The sequence below is a fragment of the Pinus tabuliformis genome, chromosome 9, assembly GCF_031772625.1.
Source record: "Pinus tabuliformis cultivar Carrire ecotype Pingquan chromosome 9, CPIR1, whole genome shotgun sequence".
Lineage (NCBI taxonomy): Eukaryota > Viridiplantae > Streptophyta > Pinopsida > Pinales > Pinaceae > Pinus > Pinus tabuliformis.
In genome coordinates this window covers 1469009976-1469032651 of record NC_142307.1, presented here as the reverse complement: position 1 = coordinate 1469032651, position 22676 = coordinate 1469009976, and the positions used below count along the sequence as shown (strand labels likewise).

The 22676-nt window shown below is 36.5% G+C and overlaps 1 pseudogene; it reads right to left on the bottom strand.

Annotated features, from left to right (window-relative positions):
- Window positions 1-2752: 2752 nt before the first annotated feature.
- LOC149154148 (sorbitol dehydrogenase pseudogene) overlaps window positions 2753-22676 on the bottom strand; it is a 38970-nt pseudogene continuing 19046 nt past the window's right edge.

Genomic DNA, 22676 nt, shown 5'->3' with positions numbered 1-22676 from the left:
CTTGGGTAGATATGTTAGAAAGATCTCTTATTAATATGGTGGTATTTTTTTCTTGAGGCATATTTTTTTAACATGTGGTTGAGAGTGGACACAATGATTTGAATGAAGAACACACTATGTTTTCAATATCTTTGGGAAGCATTACTTAAGGTTGGAGAAGAAAGTGTTTCCTAGGTTGTTATGGATGGTGCTTCAAATTATGTGGGTGTTAAGAAGTTGATCATGGAGATATTTAAGATAATTGATGACATCCCTTGTGTTAGAATGTCAATCATTGTGTGGATTTATTGCTTCACGATCTAGACAAATTTCCTTGGGTAAATGCAGAGTTTGTAGACGAAAAACAATTATGAATTTAATCATCATCCATCACCTTGCAATGATCGTCTCTAGGAATAATGATAGCAAGAACTTAGGCTTTTTGACACAACATTTTCCCTGTTTACATCATTTTTTAGAAGAGAAACATAGGAGAGGCTAACATAAATCTCTCGTTTCCACACCTATATATGGATTAGTTTGCTTATATGATGCACATATATGGGAAAAGACAATTTAAAAATAGCTTTTGTAAATTAACTTAGGATTCCATTGTTTAAACATATAATTAGTTTGTGACATTTACGAATTTGAAAATCTTTGTATTTTGTGTTTCAAATGAAAATTGATTCAACCTTTATGGAACACGAGCCACTATCCAATTTATCTAACCAATTTTAGACTATTCTTGTGAACAATGTCAATGAAATTTCTCCGAGTCGCTTCATTAGTTGTAAGTTTAATAAACTAATGCTAAGCCAAATCCATTTTAGATTGATTAACTGGTGAATTAATGAGATGTGAAACTCACTAAACTCTAATAAAAACGTGTTTGTAGAATAAAAGACACACGTAATACTTGAAATTCCACTCATATCACTTTGTTAAGTTAAGCTACCAAAATTGTTCTAGATAACTTGCTAGCGTATTTTTATAGAAATCACCCTGGAACTTCATTAAACACTCACAATTGAGTCTTTTCCATAGTGTTGCAGGCTTGTAGTAATATCTTACAGCAGATCTTTTTCATTTTTGAATATGTCAGAGTGGCATGCAACTTTTTTTAAATCTCGTGCAATAGTCTACTGATCTCTTGGAGTGTGTCTTCCCTTGCATGGTCCATTTGTAAGGATAGTATACATAGTAATATCAGGGATATACATTCTATATTTCATTAGTTTAAATAGTTTTATTCACTGTTTAAGTATCTTAAATAATTTGTGGAAAATTTCCCTAATATTTAGAACCACCTCTATCCACCAGGCTCTGTAGCACTCAAGGTTGTGACAGGTGGTATATAGATCGTTCAATTTGAATATTTGCATGTGATGGTGTATATATCATTTATAATGACATTCATTAAACATAACAGTTTGTATATCACCAACAAAAGCATTGAATATTGCATAACCATATGGATGGATGTGGCCACAACATTGTGGGGTCGGTTGAAAGCAAGGTGGGGGTCAACGAAAGTGAGGTGGTATTATTGTATTTAGTAAGATTTCATTTCCATGTTACATTATAACATGCAATCCCACCTTTTGTTTGGTTTCAGATGCTAAACAATCAGATATCAAGAATCTTGCAAAATCATTGAATCTTGAAATACCTCCAAATGAGACAAAATATTGTGTCGCAAGAGATGGGATGGTCTGAATCATTTTGCAATCCCTCCAAATGGAAGCAAACAACGTGTCACAAGAAATTGGATGAATCAATTTCAAAAGGGTTAGATAATGTTTGAGATGAATGTTTCCATTGAAAGGTTAGGTATAAACGTCGATTATTTTGTTGTCAAGCATATTAGTGTCAAGTACCAATATTATTATTTTTTATACTTATTTCGTTCTAATTCTTTCTCATAAAATTTCACGGTAATCTAAAATGAGCAAGTTTTCAATCAGATTAACCATTCATTTTAAATGCAATCATTCTTCTTAATAAATCTGAGAGAATTAGCCCCATGAATTGTCATTGGTATCTAATTCATGCATGAAGAGCTGATTAAAACATTTAGAAACATATGAAAATAACCAGTGGATAAAGCACCGAATTAGGTCCCGCACTTGCAATGCACCTTATTTCCTTCCACATATTCCTCATATTGTTTAATTTTTAAATTGAGGATAAATGAAGACCCTATTGTTAGCAAGGAATTATTTTTTGATTCAAAAAAACTCTCGTCCATAACATGATTGAATTAGAGTGAGATAGCTATCAACATGAATTGAAAACTCCAACTGAAATATCGAATAAAATGATAGATACAACATGAAATATTATCTACTAGAGTTTAACCGAATGTTTGATGAACACTACCTAGTTGATAAATGTCAAAATCAATTTCGTTAGAATTAACTTTCATGCAGATGTTTGACGGTAAAAGCCTAGAAAAAAATTTCATAAGTAATATTTAGTGCCAAGAAAAATGCCAGGTCATTCACATCTAAACGTGTCACCATGTCATAGTTGTTTCAAAGAGCTCCATAGTGAAAAATAATTTCAGAAAGTATTTATATTTATCAATTTTAGAACATAAGCATACTAACTCATGTCATATATTATTTTGCAAGTAAAACGCATAGCTTCATGTTTACCCTCACTACCTCAAAGCTCCATTAACATTGTAAAAAGCGAAAAATACCACATAAAACATTATACCATTTATAGACATTATGAATAACATTACACCATATATAGACATTCCTATCTAGGTTCTCTTCACCATATTCTGCTCAAAGGTTAAACATGACTTGATTGCATTACCCCCACCAGCACTGGTCTCAAAAGCTTCTTCCACTTCCTTCTGAGATAAGCCAAACAAATGGGTGATCAAGGGTTTGACATCCACTTTTCTACTCCTTAATAATTCCAAGAATAAAGGCCAAGTGTTCTTGTAGATAAAAACACCAAAAAATATCCACCTCCTTGTGAGTGGAATGGACATGAGCATAAATGCTTCCCTAAAATGAAATGCCAAAATATACTCCTGATATGATTCAGAAAATAAATATGGAATACGGAATATCAGATATGAGAAGACCATACATGGCAGCAATTAGGGTGACTGGCACCGTCATCTCATTATGGCCCATTCCCACAAGGCATACCTTAACACCAATGAATGTAGCCTTTAGATTCATCGACATGGTTTTAGAAAAACCAACATTTCAAAAGTTACATATATGCTTCCACCCATAGCAATTTGTATGCGAGTCACTTCTTCATCAATTTCTTGAAAAATCATCATCCCAATTAGTAGAAAAAAGAATTTGGTAGGAAATTATCCCATCCATAAAACTTTCCACCACTTAATCATCATACATATGTGAATACAAGTAACGACATGATTAGGATTATGCCTTAGAGTCTCTAAAAACTAATATACATTCATTGGAGGCAACATTTTTAGCCATTGAAAAACACTCTTCATCTACATCAGCAATAATAATCCGTGGAGCTCCAAATTCATGTGCATATAGCACAGTGACAAGGTCGGTAGGACCTACCACCATTACTAAGGCATTTCTCTTAGGTACTACAAAAGCACGACGACAAGCATGAACCCCAACACTGAGTGGTTCACACATGGCGCCTTCCTCTAGACTTACATTATTTGGCAACTTGAAACATAAATATGCAGGATGAACAATCTATAACTCAAAATCAAACAATTATCAAATTTTCATATGTATGAAATTATGAATAATATGAATTATCAATATACATCAAGAAGTAGATAAATATTGTGTCAGACTAAAATGATGCCTTCAAGAAAAGAAGATGAATAGCTATATAAGTTTCCTAACTTACCCAAAGGCCAACAGTTAATTTTTAGCTACAAGCTAAGCTACTACACTAATCTTAATCCTAAATGGTAAATTAGCATAAATCTATTTTAACTCCTGACCTATCATGTATCATGTATTGATATGGATCAAGTTTCTCCAAGTGAAAACCTATTTAAATTAAGAAAAACTTTAGGAAAGGCTCGTAACAGTCGGGGATTTGATCTTTTTAAGAGCATGTTAGATACAAGTATTTTATTTAAGGCTCATGTTGAAAAAAATTATTACTTTTTTTTAATGTAACATGTAAAATCCATGTTAAACACAGAAGAAATTAAACATATCCCTCATATTGTTGAGCATCGAAGGAATTAAACATCCACTCCTCATACTGGACTATAGAAGGCATCTTTCTATGAAATAATATAATCTCATATTGAAATTAATATGTGAAGAAAAATATATTTTTAACACAAAGAATGCCTTCTAGATTCAAAAGAAGACTTGTTGGAAGTTGTTGAACATAATAATTGAAAGATAGTTAAATCCTAATTACAATCATGTGTAATTGCTAAATAGTTTGAGACTAAATATGTGAACAATTATCACTAACCAGTTAAGCACCTACGAAGACAACGAACCAATATGTGCAAGAACACAATTTGAAACTCGAAAAGTGGTAAATATTTATGATTTGCCTAGATCAATTATCTATGTATCATCATCAAAGTTATAACCCACACTTGAAGGCTTGAGTACATTGAGGTCATAACCAGAAGTTTGCATTTAACTTTGGAAGAGGTCATAACCAAATTTGAAGTCATATAAGGTTCATTGAATAATGCTCTTCTCAAAGGAATAACATTTATTGATTAGGTGATTGAGGAATCAGAACCATATTCATTTTGTATTTCCATCAATATCATATTCATTAGGATATTTTTTGATTCCAAACCTATCATTTGAAAATGGTTTAATCATGAACAAATTCTAAAAAATGTTCATGCCACATATTTGGAAGCTATGAAAAGAAAGGTTGATCTAAAAATTTGTGGAGGATTCCATTATCCTAATAGGAAAAGCTATTAGTCACTGACAAAAAATTTGTAAAATCAGTTCCCACAATAATTACTAACGAAAGTCTCTATGAAATAAATCATAGGTTACTACAACTTTCTTCTTTAATTAAGTCTGAATTATCTTCTTTACAATGTTGAATTTAAGGCTTTATAAGTTGTAGCATAAGAGGCATTGGACAAGAACTTGCTTAAGCAAAATCAAAGATACAATGAGCATGTAGGAACGTTTTGTATGGTAAATTTTCTTTTGAATAGTTAACTTGCTACTCGAATATAGATTAAAATTATTCCTCAATGGGAAGTTAGAGCACAAGGGATAATCCATTCTCTTAAGATTTCATCTCTTGTCTATTGATGATATTATCTAAGAAAATATTAATAGAGACAAGAAGTTCTCGATGATTCACAAATTCACATAGAAGTAGATCCTAACCATGAACTTGAACTTAGTTATCAAACCACATTTCCATATGCAATCAAGTGATACAGATACAAAACAAACTTCTTCGTTTCCTATGGTTACTCTTATGTAAGAAAAAAAAGGCCCTTATGTAAGAGAGGAAAAGGGATGGAAATACAAACCTGATTGGCCAAGGAACCATGCATGGGAGGTGTTGCAAAGAACTTCATCTCAGGACACAAATTGTAGGAACCTTTCTTACATTTCTCACTTCGCCAACATGATATTCCAGACTCCAAAGTTGCATGGTCACTAGGGACCAAATATTTCACTTCACTACCAACCTCCTCAATTATTCCAGCACACTCATGACCAATCACCATTGGTTCTTTTACAATAAATTTTGCACACCGTAATGTCTACAACCAAAACCAAGAAAGATATTTTTTTAAGTAAAATTGTGGACTGCTAAAGCAACATCCATGAGTTGAATGTCCTAGAACTTAAACATATAACTACCATAGTTTAAAAAAGGAAAACTACCACAAGGAATTATTATCCATAAGATCACAAATTACTAAACAATGTCTATCTTTCCAGATAGCACATAAGGAAATTAATAGTCGACAAAGAGAACATGAAGATGGAGAAAGAACATGCACACAGTGGTCATGCACACACTGGTCATTGATTTCCTTTTCCAGTGCACTTCAACCATCATGAATAGGCTCTAAGTCTCTTACAATTGGCCAAGCACATTGTCAATTTTTTTTAAGACGATACATTATAACTTTTAATCAAGGTAGGGCACATTATCTAAGTTAAATATTTAATGGTCAAGCAAGATATTTCCTCGCGCTCTTATGGTTGATAAAAAGAAATTTCTAAAGCTATTTATCCAATGCAATTATTTAATAATGTTGATGATTTAACCTCTTTTATGTCTGATTGAACTTGAGAACGAATATCTTGTTATGAATGTGTACCATAGGAATATTTCTTATCTAGTGAAGGAATGAACATCATTCAAAAATTACATCCAAAGATCCTTGAAAATTAAATAATTTATAGAGAATGATAGAAAAAACTCGTATTGCACCACAACTCTTCAAGCTTCAGCCCAAACACTACATATGAGAGAAATTCAACCCTACTCAATTGGCCAAACCATTTTCCCAATGCATGTTGCTGATCAGGAGACCATCGATCACAGGTTTGGTTGAGTCACTTCGGGTTACCAACAACTATTGTAGCTAGAATTTAAGCCCCCCTCCATCTATAAATTCCAAGGAAGAAAGGGTGATTTAACAATTTATTATGAATGCATGTAGAGAAACATCAACTAATGTATAATATTTTAAAAAACCTAGTGAATATTTTCTATAAAAAAATAGAGAACAAAATCAGATGTCTATACAATTCAATCAATTTCATCAGTTTCTCTAGTTAAACATGAATTGGAATGAATTCCCATGTGATAGAGTTTAAGCCTCGATATTCACCAATTCAAAACACTGAACTTGATCTATTTGTACAGGGAATGACGCATTTGCCCAAAAGGATGCTAAGTCATCTCTACAAATATGGAAGAAACCCAAATTATCTATGACACCACCTTTTTATTTACCATACTCAACCTATTTTTCAAAGCCATATCACGATCACCTCAATTATCATGAAGAAATACATAGAATATTGCCATGAAGGAGGGCTCAATACACTGAAGTGTGTATGGCATCTTAATATGGTGCAAGAAATTCCAAGCGATGTCAATTATGATTATATCATCACATAAAATCAGTTACACCTTTGTAAACAATTCTCACTCACCCTCCCAGCAAAAATGTCCTGAATACTTGAACACTACATCTTTTCAGCTAATTTGTTTCATAGACATTTACCTACATTAAGTTACATGCCTTTCTTATGATGGGAAATCATCTAATCAATGGGAAGTGTGAACCTCACACTGAAAGGAAAGTCATTATCAATACAATGAAATCAATCTTAGAATGTAGGGAAGCTAATTAGCATATCTCACTTTCAATGGTCAACATGTGAATGGATAAAAAACATGCATTTTCTTCTTTTCAGTATCTCTTTAATCAAGGGGTAGAAATTTTCAAATATACCAAATGAAACAAACACAATAATGGAGCCACATCATCATCTTATTTCCCGTTCCCCACTAAGAATGACTGCTCACATTGAAATGCAGTACCGTACATGTGGTTATATACAATGCTTGGTTATTAAATTTGACTTTCAGTCAAAACTTCAACTAATCTCTTCAAAAGATTCAACTCGAACACCGTACCTTCATATTTTACTTTGACTAATATAGGAAATTTTGATGAAACACTATAACAAACTTCTACGATGATTGTAATCAAACAAGGTATGCACACTGACAATGTCTCACTACCATACCTTAGCCACATGCCTTGAACATCTCCATGCCCACCACATTGATCCATGAATGATGTAGAAATTGGGATTGTTACATATACGACCGAAACATGAAAGTTTCCAGGAATTATAGATACAATAATTTGAGCAACAAAAATAAGTTGATCATCATGCTAAAGCTTGACATCATTTACATCAAAGGGAATTCAAAGACGTCCTAGAAACATGCACCTTTAATTAAAGGCATTATTAGAAATAAGTAGATTTGGGTCCTTTTTGTCACAATTAAAAAAATTATCAATCTTCAATCACCATAAAATAAAAAGGCTACTAGCACTAGATAGTGTTTAGGCACACAAGGTTCCACTCTACCATTAGTAGTATAACAATTCATAGGTAAACTATCTGTAGTAGTACAAGGATACATAGATAAATTATCTTTACATGAAAGCTTTAATTTCACCTAGGAGAATTTTTCAGCTTGCTTGACATATGATATTCTTTAGATGTAAATCTAGATGAATTCATGGGAACTGGTCTCAACAAGGTCCCTATTTTATGCCTCAATCTAACAAAATAGCATTCCTTATTGCAATAGACACCCAAATTGAGAGATGTTAACTTATGATGAAAGGAAACATATAGATCCTCCTTTATTGTTTGACCTTGACCAAGACAGGGAATATCTTACATAGAAATAACTTTTGGTGGTTCTAGTGAAACCACAGGTCTGCAATACAATCCAAATTTTACATGTTATCTCTAGTCCAAACTCGAGAAGACCACAACATATTCAAAAATTTAATAGAAAAAATAAATCCATATATGCAAAAATATTATGTGGAACCATGGAGATGAGAGTGAGAATGTGTGTATGTGTGTTGAAGGGGGGATCCAGATATTCAAATACCTACATCAAAAAATACTTGAGCTATAGCTTGAAACTAAATATTTCCTAATATACTTCAAGATTAGAAGCTCAATGATCATGTACTTTTGTTGTTGGTGCTCCAGATTCCATAGAAGACTCTATTGACTCATCATCTTTTATAACAATGTTATAAATTTCATCTACTAGATGATTATAGAAAAATGACAAACGCAGAATATCAATGGTGAAAAATTTGATTGTATATTAGAGATTGAATACATGACATTCATACCATCAACATTTCTGAAATCTAAAAGTGTATACTTATGTTAGCTCTCTATCCATAGTTCCGATAGACATGTTGGCATAGCTAGACATCAAAGATTCTTTTGTAGTTGAAAAAGGTCCATGAACAGGAAGGTTTGACCCTATAGCCATGACTCCAATGCATCCTAGTACATTAGCGTTATACTATCAGAAAATGTAGACAGATCATAGTGATCAACTTCTTTGTATTTTCCATGCTCATCATGTGATAAAGAGATTAGTGGTTCGACATGTTTTTTTCCTCATCTTTTCTCTTTCCTTATACATCTTTACTTGTTTTATCATTTGACTCAAAATCTTTCAACTTCACACAAGAGTTTCTATTCAAGTTGGTTGGTGAATATCCTAACCTATCCTTGCACATAATTTCAAGGTCTGGGCCTTCACTTACATTTGACTGATCAATTTGTCAGTCATATCCACTTTCAAATCCCTACAAACTTTCTGTTAGTGTCAGTATCTGCGTACTTCCATCAGGGATCAAAATTCGCTCTTTGAATTTTTATTTTAGGGGTCCCATACTGAAAATTTTGCATCATTCCATTAAGTCATGACATATCGATCCACTGATGGTTGTCCAATCTTCAGAAAATATAAATTTTTCCCTCGTAGAGTATACTTGTTGATCCTTCTTCACGTTGTCTTTAGTTATGGTTTTATGATCAATCTACAGTCATCATTTCATTAGGTAATAGGGCATGATTTCATTAGGTCTTAGGGTTTCACCACCAAGGTCAAAAGTTTGATTTTAAACTATAAATAAAGGTCAACAAGGGTATGAGGATGATTGATAAATCAAGCATGATGGTTTGTAAGTCATAGCTACTGAGTTATGATGTTTTAACCTAATTTAGTTTTCACCTCAAAAACAAACAGAGTATTTTAAGTTTATTTGTATTTCATATGTAATTTTAAGTCCCTATATGTAATAATTGATCTCAACTGCACTAGAGAATTTCTCCTTGCTGCAAGACAAAGAAAACTGCAAAAATCAAGTCAAATTGAGCATTTATCCACCTCCAAAGACACAAAGAAGAAAAAGGCTTTAAATAGAGTTTTAAAGAAGAACAAGAAACTTTAGAAAAGTGGGTTTTTCAAGTGAAAAAATAAAATCCACTCCTATTTAAGCCCTCACATTTCATTTTCAAATTCATTATCTTCATTTTCCAAGCAAGGAGTGAAAAGGTGAGAAAAGAAAACAAGCTTGAGTGAGTTAGAGTGAAGAAAGCTCGGTGTTGCACTTTTGGCAGAGTGGCACTGCGCTTTTGGATACAGTCGTTGTGCATTTCACCTGGCGCAATGCTTTTGCCCGATTCTCCTAGTGCAAATTAACACAGGCGTTGTGCTTTTAGTAGGAGAGCCCAAAAACCTCCATACCCTCAATCAAACTTCAAATTTTCTCTTGCTATCCATCATCACAGGTAAGTAGATATCCCTCACCTTGGTTTTGGTTTGCAAATCTAAGTTATGAGCATCATTTTCCATGTTTAATCTAAAAGCATAAAATCTCCCTAATGATGCTTAAACCTTAAATCCTTACTATTCATGCTAGCACCCAGCCCTACAATCCTAAAATTCCCCTATCCCTATTTCACTATCACCCTATCCCTTTTCCCTTTCCCACTATTCCATATCATTCACATTCCCCTTTTTCCCTTTTCCCAAGAGCAAATATCAAGCAAACAAAATCCTCCCTCTCATTTCCTACTCCTCCATTCATTTCCTAGCCACAAGCTCATCTTCTATTCCCTCATTCCTCATTTCCATACACCTCAACCTTGCAAACATGGACCTGGAAGACCAAGACTATGAGGAGGAGAACACAGGCAGTGACACTTTAGTTGATAGAGCCATGCAACCAAGAAAACCACACAAGGGAGGTAGGATCATCAAAGAAGAGCCACCAAACCTTAGGGAATTTCCAGCCTCTGAGTTAGCTGTCACATGCTTTAGATACCTTGGCTGCTATGAGTTCTATGAATAGGTTGAGAGAGTTCAATATCACTCGGAGCTCACTAGACTTTTTGCAGCACATCTTTAGGACAACAGGGTGACTCTTGCTAGGGTAACTTTCACCATTTCATCTTCCATTATTTCAGATGCCACCAGGATTCCTAATGTAGGGGAGAAGTGGTTCAAGTGCCAGGATCTAGATGAGTTCTATTATGAACCTTATATCAACCCCAATGCAAAAATCAAGTGAAGAGACTATTTCCTTTCAGGTTTCTTGAGAACAAGTATGTCCCCATGATGAAAATCATCATGAAGTATTTCACTTGTGAGGGCAGGTTCTCCAGGCTGTACACTTATCACATCAGGCTCCTCATGCATTTTACCAAGGTGAGGATGTTAAACCTCCCTTACTACTTGTTCAGGAGTATTGATAAGATGGATTTTATTGTCCAAAGGAAGCCTTACCCTCAGCAGATGAGCAGCCTTTATCATTACTCTCTGATCAAGGTCATTGTGCTTCATCATCTCAGTCTCCTTAACATCCCTTGGGAGACCTTTATTTCTCATGAGATCTTCAGAGGTCCTCAAATTCCTTCACCAGTGCCTCAAAAAACAAGAGGACCTTCTAGCCCAGTGAAAACAGATGAGGAGGCCAAGGAGACAAGAACTACTAAGGTGCCCATCTACGTGACATATCAGAGGGGCACTAGGAGATTATTTGCAATAAATAGGTAAGTGTTTTCTCCACAGGATGTGGAAGGAGCCTTGCCTTCTTTATTGACACAGTAGGTACATGCGTAACAGCTCCATAAAGGCAAGGAAAGGATGCCAGAGTAGAGTCTTCATGATGAGGAGGAAAGGGACTTTGACTTGACTGAGCATGAGGAGCCGCAGCAGTGTTATACTCGTCATGGGGTTGAAATCATTGACTTAGAGGCTCAGGACCAAGAAACCATCAAGGACATCATCATACAGGAAAGAGAAGCTCAAATTCAAGCTTTGGCAGACAATTTGGAGAGGGCCAAATACGTCATTACATACTTGGAGTAAGAAAACAAAAAATTGAGTGACAAATAAGTCCTCATGGAGCTAGAGATGCTCAAGTTGAAACGACAAAGTGGCAAAGAAGCACAAGTCACTTTGACTCCTATTGAGTAGGATATTGAAGTTGATAGGGAGAATTGGCTTGAAAGAGTCAACCTGAACCTTGAGAAGCTGCTATGGAAGGCGAACAGAGATAATTAGATGATTAGACACATGGCCTATCATTATAGGACTCGAAACAAGATTTGCAATATGAGGGTCAAGAGAATGAAAATTAAGCTAAGGTGGGCCTTGAAAGGCAAGAAAGAGGAGGATAGACTTAGGATGCTAGCTGAAGCTTCCTTGGCTCATCATATCACATGATGATGGTGCTTCTCACCAATTTTGAGCAATTTTTGAGAAAATTTTGTCATTTGCAAATTTTGGATTTCAATACATAGGAAAACTACCTATAAGCTTTTCCTAGGGGCACCCATTGAAGAAACGGTTTGTATTTTTAGGTTCAGAGCCATGAGGAAATGCACCCTAGAAAGTTTCAAAGTTTTTGGGGCAGAACTGGTCCACCAAATGGTCAAAACACACCCTAAAAATGACCTTTCTGCCACATTTTGGACACAGAAGAAGTCTTGGGAGAATCAATTTTTGTTGGGTCAAATGAGCTTAAAATTTAGAAAATCCAGGTGTTTTGGAAAGTATACTTGAGGACCTTTCGAATGAGATATCATGGGCTCAATTTGAATGCTAGGAAGGCCTCCAAAGGGGACCTAAAAGTGGCAATGCGCTTTTGACAGTTTTGCTCAGGGTTGCTATTTTTCTAGTCTTTTAACTGTTATCATGGATTATCTCTCATGGTGGATGATTTAATATTGCAAATTATGACTTGGCATGTAATTATGATAGATAAATATTGATAAGGTTAAATTCATTTCTTTAGTAGTTTGAGCTCAAATGAATTAGTTTTTCACTTTTAGAGGCAAGTTGTTGATGATGCCTATATTCCTGTTTCTTGTTCAATATTAGTTAGATTAGCTCTTCATCTTAGGGATTTGACCCCTGAGTATGGGAGGAGGTTGAAATCATGTCTATATCTTCTTCTTATTTATCATTGTAAAGGGTTGGACTCAGCTGGATGCTCAGAAACTGATTGTACACCTTTTGTAAGCTGCTTGGCAGGAAATTAATAAGATTTGCAGCTATTTTTATGGGATCCCTGTGGTATGGAGTTCTAGTACAGTTTCTTCTTCTGTGATTATATGATTATATGTTTTATGTATTCCATCTATCATTTCATTGATTCTAGTTGAATTTTTTCAAGTTTGATAGGTAGAATCCATTGTATCAGTGCTCTGCCTTGGGAAATCATTCGTCATTTCATGTTTTCTGTAGTCCAGGAAGGATCCATAGTTGTCACATGCCCTTCTTAGCTTCTCACTAGTCTTAAACATCTCACCCCATCAAGCCCAATAGTACTAAAGCCTCTGCCTACCTTGCCCCGTAGAACACCCTGCATTTCTGACCTAATTTCCCATACCTAAACTGCCCAACTCCTCCTGATCCGGCAAAACCCCTTCAAAATCCAATCAAAATTTTGTGCTACTATACCTAGCCTGAAATCCTTTACCTGATCTAGTCATCTTCACTGAGATCCTTATGGAGAGAGCCCTATCCCGGCCTAGTAGGGTTAGCTACTTGCCTAAGATTGGTTTGTGGTTGCCCTAGCATTGCCTCCCTTCAGCCTGAGGTCAATCTAGGTGATAACATAGTGGCGAACATATTGTGGAATGAAAGATTAATCACCCCAATAATATCTTTCATTTAAATTCTTGAACTTTGTAGGAATTTACAGGGTAAGTTCCTCAGAAAGAACACCAAAAGGACACCGCTCACAACCAGATCACAAATCAATACGCCAGTATTTTTGACGTGGTTAAAACCCTCAAAGAGGGAAACAGTCCACGGCCTGTCCCAACGTGGGTACTATAGGCAATTTATTAATCAAAGAATGAAAATTTACATAAGCTTCTCTCATGCACGGATTACTCGAACAATGACCCTCCATGCGCTTTAAATAGAACTCATGGACCAATCGGGTGTCAAGCCACGGATCAAGTGTCGGTAATACCGAGGTGAGAGTGAACCGTCGGATTACTACATATCGTGACCGTCGGATTGTAAGTTACAAAATGTACAACGGTAAAGAAACACACTTTACCTAACTCTATACTAGACCAAGTTGAACTTAACTATTTCCTATGTGTCGGAATATCCTAACATCCCCCCTTAAGAAAAACTTGGGATAGGATTGAAGGATTTACAAATATGACACAATAGGAGAAGGAAGGAGGCACTAGAGCCTATCCCCCCTTAGTGACAACTTCCTGAACTCCAAGCATATATTGAAGTTTAGTGAACTTCGCCTCTGTGAGAGCCTTTGTGAAGATGCCTGCAACCTGATCATCTGTTGAACAATATTGCACTTCAAGAACATGGTCATGAATGAGCTTTCTGATGAAGTGCATGTGTAGTTCAATGTGTTTACTGCGCTGATGATGGACTGGATCTTTGCATAGCTGAATGGCACTTTGATTATCACACCAAAGTGTGGTTGGATGCTGCTGCTCAAAGCCAAACTCTGATAGGATCTGATGAAGCCACAAGGCTTCCTTACTAGCTTCCACGGCACCACGATACTTTGCTTCTGCTGACGAAAGAGAAATGGCAGCCTGTTTCTTACAAGACCATGTAATAGGTCCTGAACCAAGAGTGAAGACATAACCGGCAGTAGACTTTCGATCATCAGGGTCACCAGCCCAATCAGAATCAGTGAAACCAACTAATAGAGGAGCTGCTTTGGCACTGTAATGAATCCCAAACTGAATTGTACCTCGAACATAACGAAGTATTCTTTTAGCTGCTTTCCAATGACTTTCACAGGGTTTTTGCATAAAGCGAGCAACAAGGCCAACAGCAAAGGAAAGATCAGGACGAGTATGGGTTAAATACAAGAGTTTTCCTACAAGTTGACGGTATAAGGTAGCATCAAATTCAGGAGAAGTACAAGAGACTGAAAGTTTGACTCCAGACTGAAAGGGAGAAGGGGCTGGCTTATAGTCTTCCATGTGAAAATGACGAAGAATATCACAAGCATACTTGGACTGGGAAAGGGAAATACCCTCCTTGGATTGCAAGACTTGAAGACCGAGAAAATAGTGTAAGTGTCCTAAGTCTGTCATTTCAAATTTCCTTTTGAGGCTAGACTTCACATGGTTTATAAGGTTGGGATCACTACCAGTAAGGATAAGATCATCAACATAAAGAACAAGGATGATAAGAGAGTTGCCCACTTTCTTGGTGTAGACAGTATTGTCAGAATGACACCTAGAAAAGCCAGATTCTGAAAGAAAGTTATCCATTTTGGCATACCAAGCCCGAGGAGCTTGCTTGAGACCATAAAGGGATTTCTTAAGTCGACAAACAAGGCTGGAGTCTGTTTGTATGAAGCCAATGGGTTGTTCCATATAGATTTATTCCTGCAAGTCCCCATGCAAGAATGTAGATTTAACATCCATCTGATGGACTTCCCATTTTAAAGAGGCAGCAAGGGAAAGAACAAGGCAGATAGAGTTCATTTTGGCAACAGGGGAGAAGGTTTTAGTGTAGTCAATGTCTTCAACCTGTGAAAAGCCCTTAGCAACAAGACGAGCTTTATGTTTATCAATTTTCCCATCTGGTCCATACTTGGTTCTGTAAACCCATTTACATCTTACAAGTTTGCATCCCTTTGGTAGAGGAACAAGATCCCATGTATCATTTGTCAACAATGAATGATATTCTTCATTCATAGCTGCTTCCCAATGTGGATGGCCTGAAGCTTCTGCAAAAGTGTCAGGATCATGATTTACTGGAGCTTGAGCCAGTAAAGAAGAGGCTCTTTCAAACTGAGAACGTGTACGTCGTTGATCTGTAAGATCACCGGCAAGATCACCTGCTGCATCCCGAGTAGCATGGACCCATCTTGGAAGTTGAGGATCCTGAGAAGGTGGGGGAGGATTATCATCCTCACTTTCATCATCTGAAGAAGAAATGTTTTCAAAAGTAGAAGAGATAGGAAGAGGTGGCACATCCGTCGGACTAGGCTCGCAGGCCGATTTATTTCCATCAAATTTTACATCTCTTCTAATGATAAATTTTTTGGACTTAAATGGAATAAGTCTATAACCTTTTACATCTTCAGAATATCCAACAAAAGTACATTTCTCACTCTTAGGTTCTAAAGCTTTATGCTTTTCATCTGGAATATGGGCCCATGCTTCACTTCCAAAAACACGAAAGTGACTTACATCAGGTTTAGTGGAACTCCAAGCTTCTTCTGGAGTGATATTCTCTAGAACCTTAGTAGGAGTGCGATTGATTATATAATTTTCACAATTAATTGCTTCGGCCCAAAAACTAAGACTGAGTCCTTTAGATTGTAGCATACAATTAGCCATTTCCTTTAAGGTGCGATTTTTTCTTTTAGCTACACCATTTTGTTGTGGAGTGTATGGAACAGTATGTTGCATTTGAATTCCATTTTCGGTGCAAAAGTTGATGAATGTGTTTTTAACATATTCTCCACCATTATCAGTTCTTAGTTTAAGAATTTGATGTCCAGATTGTTTTTCAACAAAGGCTTTGAAGGCCAAAAATGAGTTAAATACTTCCCTCTTGAGTTTTAAGAAGTATACCCAAGTGTGTCTGGAGAAATCATCAATGAAAGTTAAGAAATACTTGCAGCCAGAGAATGAAGCAACAGGAAGAGGACCACATAAATCACTGTGCACAAGTTGTAAAGGGGTTGAGGCGTGCCAAGAGGCACGTTTGTCAAAACTGTCCCGATGATGTTTTCCGAGTACACATCCGGAACAAACACCATCTCTGCATGATACCATAGGAAGACCTGTCACCATATTTTCTTTACATAGATGCTGAAGGGAGCGATAGTTTAAGTGACCAAATCGCTCATGCCAAAGTTTGCTCACTTCATCATTATGAGCAACAAATACTGAGGGAAGATTTGATGACCCAAAGTTGTGAAACTTATACAACCTTGTGGAATCATCAGCAATACCAGTAGCTAGAATCTGTTTAGGATCTCTTAGATCCTTGATTACAACATCATGAGGTGAAAATTCAACAATTTTACCTTCACCTGAATGAGTTATCTGATATACAGATAGAAGGTTGCAGGATAAGGTTGGAACACATAATACATCATTAAACTGACCATTGTCTAGATGAACAGTTCCAGTCCCGACAACATTAAGAGATCTATCATCACCAACATATATATTTTTGGTGTTACAATCATTTAAAGAAGAAAACATGGCTTGGTTTTTGGCCATGTGATAAGAGGCTCCAGAATCAATGAGCCACTCATGAGAAGGAGAGGAAGAAGATACATTTAATGCATAACCAGACTGAGATGATTGACAACGACATGCAGAAAGTTCCATTCTGGAAGTTGAAGTTGAAGTAGGCTCCACATGGATGTTATGTTTCTTCATTGCGGCTTCCAAGGCTTCCATCTTCTTAAAGCATTTAGATTCTAAGTGGCCATATCGATTACAAAAGTTACAATGTCTATCAGTCTTCTTCCATTTGTTTTTATTGGTCTTATCATTTTGCTGAAATGATCTTTCATTTTGAGGCTGAGTTGGTTTAGGACCATTCTTTTGAGGATATGACTTCTTAGGATTCTTTGAATTTGGTTGCTGCTGGGCGGCTAACGCTTTCGTGGAAGAGTTTCCAAGATTGAGAAGACCAAGGTGTAAGAGTTTTTCTTGTTCTCTTATTAAGGAATCACAAAAGGAGTCAAAGGAAGGGGCCTTGTAGTCTTTTCCTTGACAAATGAAAGCTTCCCTTGTAGAATGGAAAGTTGAAACAAATACAGAGTAGGCTGGTCCCAACTTAGTAAGGATGGAATAAATAAGGTTACCATCTTCTTTCTTAACTTTAACACCTTCCAAGAGATATCTAAGGGTCTTGAATTTGGACAAGAAATCTTCAATGCAAGAAAAATTATTAGGACCCAAAGTAAGCAACTCATTTTCAAGTTGATGGGCTCTAATTTCATTTTTAATCCCAAAAACTTTAGCGAGTTTTTCCAATGCTTCATGAGGAGTCTCAAGTTCTGCAATATGGAATCTAAGATCAGGAGAAAGAGAGAGAGAGAGAGAGAGAGAGGGAGGGAGAGAGAGAGAGAGAGAGGGAGAGAGAGAGGGGGGGCCCTTGGTTTGCGTGCTTGCCTTGAGAAAGCTCTTTTTCCGTACAAAACACAAAACACAAAACCCAACACGAATATGCAAAGAAAAACGAACCTTGCGGCTCGAAGTTAGCTTTAGCCAAAAAACTAGAAATTTAAAAAAAAAATCTCAAAGTTAGCTTTAGCCGAAAAACTAAATATTTTTCTCAATGTTTCTGATTTTCCGAGATCACACGAATATGCAAATAAAAACGAACCTTGCGGCTCGAAGTTAGCTTTAGCCAAAAAACTAGAAATTAAAAAAAAAAAATCTCAAAGTTAGCTTTAGCCGAAAAACTAAATATTTTTCTCAATGTTTCTGATTTTCCGAGATCACACTAAGGTGCAGGGAAAAGAGCATACGCATGAGAAAAATCCTTCCTTTCTGTTTCTGATTTGCCCAGATCGCACAGAGTCGCAGGGAAAAGAGCATACGCAGAAATGAAAGGTATAGATCCGGTTTAAAAAAATGGCTAAATAAACCGAAACCGAAATAAGCAGAGAGAAAATAACAGTAAACTGCAAAAACATTGTATACCTTCAGATCTGAAAAATGACGCAGCTAGGGCTACCGGAAACCTTTTCGCGTGAAACGAAAGGGGTTCCTCACTGGAACAGATGCTCCGAACGCAACAGAGCAGTCCTCTCGGCCCGAAAGCAGTCAGAAACAACAGATCTAGGAAACGACAGCCGCATGCAGTTCTACCGGCTTCAGATTTGGATCACCAACGGACGCGGCCCTCAAATAGCTCTGATACCATGTAGGAATTTACAGGGTAAGTTCCTCAGAAAGAACACCAAAAGGACACCGCTCACAACCAGATCACAGATCAATACGCCAATATTTTTGACATGGTTAAAACCCTCAAAGAGGGAAACAGTCCACGGCCTGTCCCAATGTGGGTACTACGGGCAATTTATTAATCAAAGAATGAAAATTTACATAAGCTTCTCTCATGCACAGATTACCCGAACAATGACCCTCCATGCGCTTTAAATAGAACTCATGGACCAATCGGGTGTCAAGCCACGGATCAAGTGTCGGTAATACCGAGGTGAGAGTGAACCGTCGGATCACTACATATCGTGACCGTCGGATTGTAAGTTACAAAATGTACAACGGTAAAGAAACACACTTTACCTAACTCTATACCTAACTCTATACTAGACCAAGTTGAACTTAACTATTTCCTTTGTGTCGGAATATCCTAACAAACTTTGGATGATGAGTTTTAGAATTTACTAGGCTGAAATAGAAAGTTGTAAAGAAATATAAAAAAACTTTGAAATTTGAGCACACTGTCTTCGAGAAAGTACACTAGGGCCAATCCTGATCCCAATCCTGCACCAGTAGTGGATAATCCCAACTTGATTTCAAGAAGACTAGAAAGTTCAGTCAGCTTGACACCTATAATAAAAGTAGATTCCTGCGTGGATGAGTGGTTGTTCTTAGAATATCTCTCTTTCAATTTGTCGTTTGACCTTTCTCTATTTAGAACAAAATATGAAAGTGCACTTGATGATATTTTTCTAGACCTGGATTTTATTGCAGATCTTGAAATTCAAAAGGAAAACCGGTAAATTGATGAGTATATCCTAAATTCTCCTCAATCATCCCTTGCTACTACTAAGATCCCTGAGTTTTCTGAAACAATGTCCACTGCCCTCAGTTCATCATTATTCCCATCAACCTCTGAAGTTCATTCCCAACTTTAGTTTATACCTACCCTTCCCTTTCAACCTATCATATCTTATCAAACACCTATTACCCCTACTTCTCCATTAACGACTCCATTAAACCCTAGAAGTCTAACCATTGTTTCAAATCCACCTCGATTCATGGTTGCCCAATATGCACCCCTTGTTTTACCTTATAATCTTGGTGATATTCTTGTTGATTACCAAATTAAAATACCTCTTTTTGATGCCACTCAAAACATTACAGCTCAACATCATGTTGATAGAATGAATGACTTTTTTGACCTTCATGAGGTTGAGATAGAGGATGTGACTATGATATTGTTTGTACAAAGCATTGGAGGAGAAGTTCGAAAATGGTTTAGAGCTTTACCTGCAGCCTCTATCACCACTTTGCCATTCCTACATAAGCAATTCCTCGATTGGTGGGAAGTAAAGAAGAATCCAGTCCAAATTTTGTCTAAGTATGAAAACATCAAAAGGAGTGTCGGTGTAAGTGTGCAAGATTATTGTGTGAGGTTTAGTGCAATCTATAATGCTATTACGGCCAACATTAAACCACCAAAGGTGTTAGCCTTGCTCAAGTTTCCATACTGTATCGAGGCTGATATGGCATATCAGTTACGCAAATGTGATCCCACCACACTAGAAGACATGTAGAAGAACACTGTAAGTGTATAAGCCAATCTGTTGGCCAAAAGAGCAAGAATAAGATCTAAAAAGAGAGTAACCATAAAGGAGGAAGCATCTACCTTAGATTTCAAGATGGATACTTTGATCCGAACAATGGAGAAGATGGTTGTAAGGCTGACCATTACAGATAGACCTAAACCACCAATCAGGAATCCAAACTTTAGAGGACAACAGCAGTCCCAGTTCCAGATCAAGCAGAGGGAACAAAAGGCACCAGACCAAATAGCACAACAACAATATATTAGAACTCCTTTGCAGCAGAATTATGTTCAAGGAATGGAAGGAGAAGATGATGATGATCCCGTAATTGAAGAAAACCATTTTTTCACTACCGATGGTATGCCCATTTTTCTAATGGAAGATGAAGAATATACAAAGGTTCCAGACATTCAAAGGGTTGAAGATTACATATTAGCAAATGATGTAGGTCTGGAGGCTAACTCTGATGATTATCAATGTGGTTATAGGAATTCTTTGTCTTCACAGCAGAGGTAGTACTCTTTAAGGAGCAGAGATGTACTGGTCAAACCCATTCAGAAAATAAAGGATGTGCAATCAAAGAATGACTCCTCAAACACTTAGAAGAAACGGAAAGAACTTTCTGATCCAAGTCCCAGCAAAGTACCATCAAAAAGTGTCACTACAAATGAGAAGAACAATCAGCAAAAAGATGGTGCAGCAAAAGAGTAAGCGGAGAAAAAGGACATTGGTGTCAAAGAGGTAGAAAAAGTTTTTAATTTAGAAAGTGAAATCTCTAAGTTAAAAGTGTCCATTCCTTTGACTGAGTTGGTTAAGAATAGCAATTATAAACATGACGTGTCCAAAATATTTCAAATTGATCCTTTGTTAGACATGGTGAATGTCAACGATGATCATCTTGAACTCATTTTTGCTCCCGCTATAGAAGGTAAGCCCGAAGATAGTGAAGTCCCTCCCTTCTATCTGAGTCTTAGATTCCATGAGTACATTCTTCATAATGCCATGTTGGATTCTGGAGCTTCTCATAATTTGACGCCTAAATCCATTATGGAGAAGTTGGTTCTGGATATTACCCAGAAATATCATGATTTGTACTCCTTTGACTCCGATAGAGTTCATTACATCAGTCTCATTAAATATTTGGTGGTTTCTTTAGATGAAATCCTAGCCAAGAATGTCTTGATGGATGTGGTTTTTTCTGATATACAACCTCTTTTCAGTATGCTTTTATCTAGATCATGGGGTGCTAAGCTCAAAGGCACTTTACAACTTGACTTCTCTTATGCTACCATCCCTGTTTTCGGTCAATTGTGGAAGTTGTACTGGGAAAAGAAAATGAAGTACATGGTCACTAGTAAAGAGAAGCCTATGAATCATCCAATAAAAGTTGTACATACTAATTTAGAGTCCTTTGTTTTGTACTTTGATAGTGGATTTAATGATTTAGATATTCAGCTTGTAGAAGTAGATGATGTACCAGAAATTTCTGAGAATTTTAAAGCACTCCTTAATCAGGAAAAAGAGAAAAAAGCAAGTTCCACTGAGCATCCCACACAATAGCAAAAGGACAGTGAAGATTAGAAAAATGAAGTGATCAACCAAGGTAAGTTAGAGAAAGAAATAGAATTTTAGCATTTAGAAGATGAAGCCGGCCTTTGGAGCATGGACTTTGATAGCACTGTGGGTAAGGACAGTGCTGGTATTGGTATTTGCATTCACAGCCCTACTTTCTAGAAGTCCCGAGTACTATTAGAGTATGTTCTTACAAGTTGGATTTTGATTGCTCTAACAATGAAGCAGAGTATGAAGCTTTGATTACAAGTCTTAAAATTTGAAGAAACTGAATGCAAAAAGGATTTTTGTCTATGGTGATTCAGAGTTGGTGATCAAACAGGTAAAGGGAGAGTAACAAGCAAAGCATCCGTGGATGAGAGCCTATAGAAATGCAGTTCTAGATATTTTGAGAATGTTTCCTGAATATACCTTGACAGCAATACCCCGCACTCAAAACATTAATGTAGATTCACTCGCTATTGCGGCAAGAAATTTGAAGATCCCAATGAACTCCAGCAACAAGTTTGAAATTCATGTCAAACACTAGCTTGTTGTT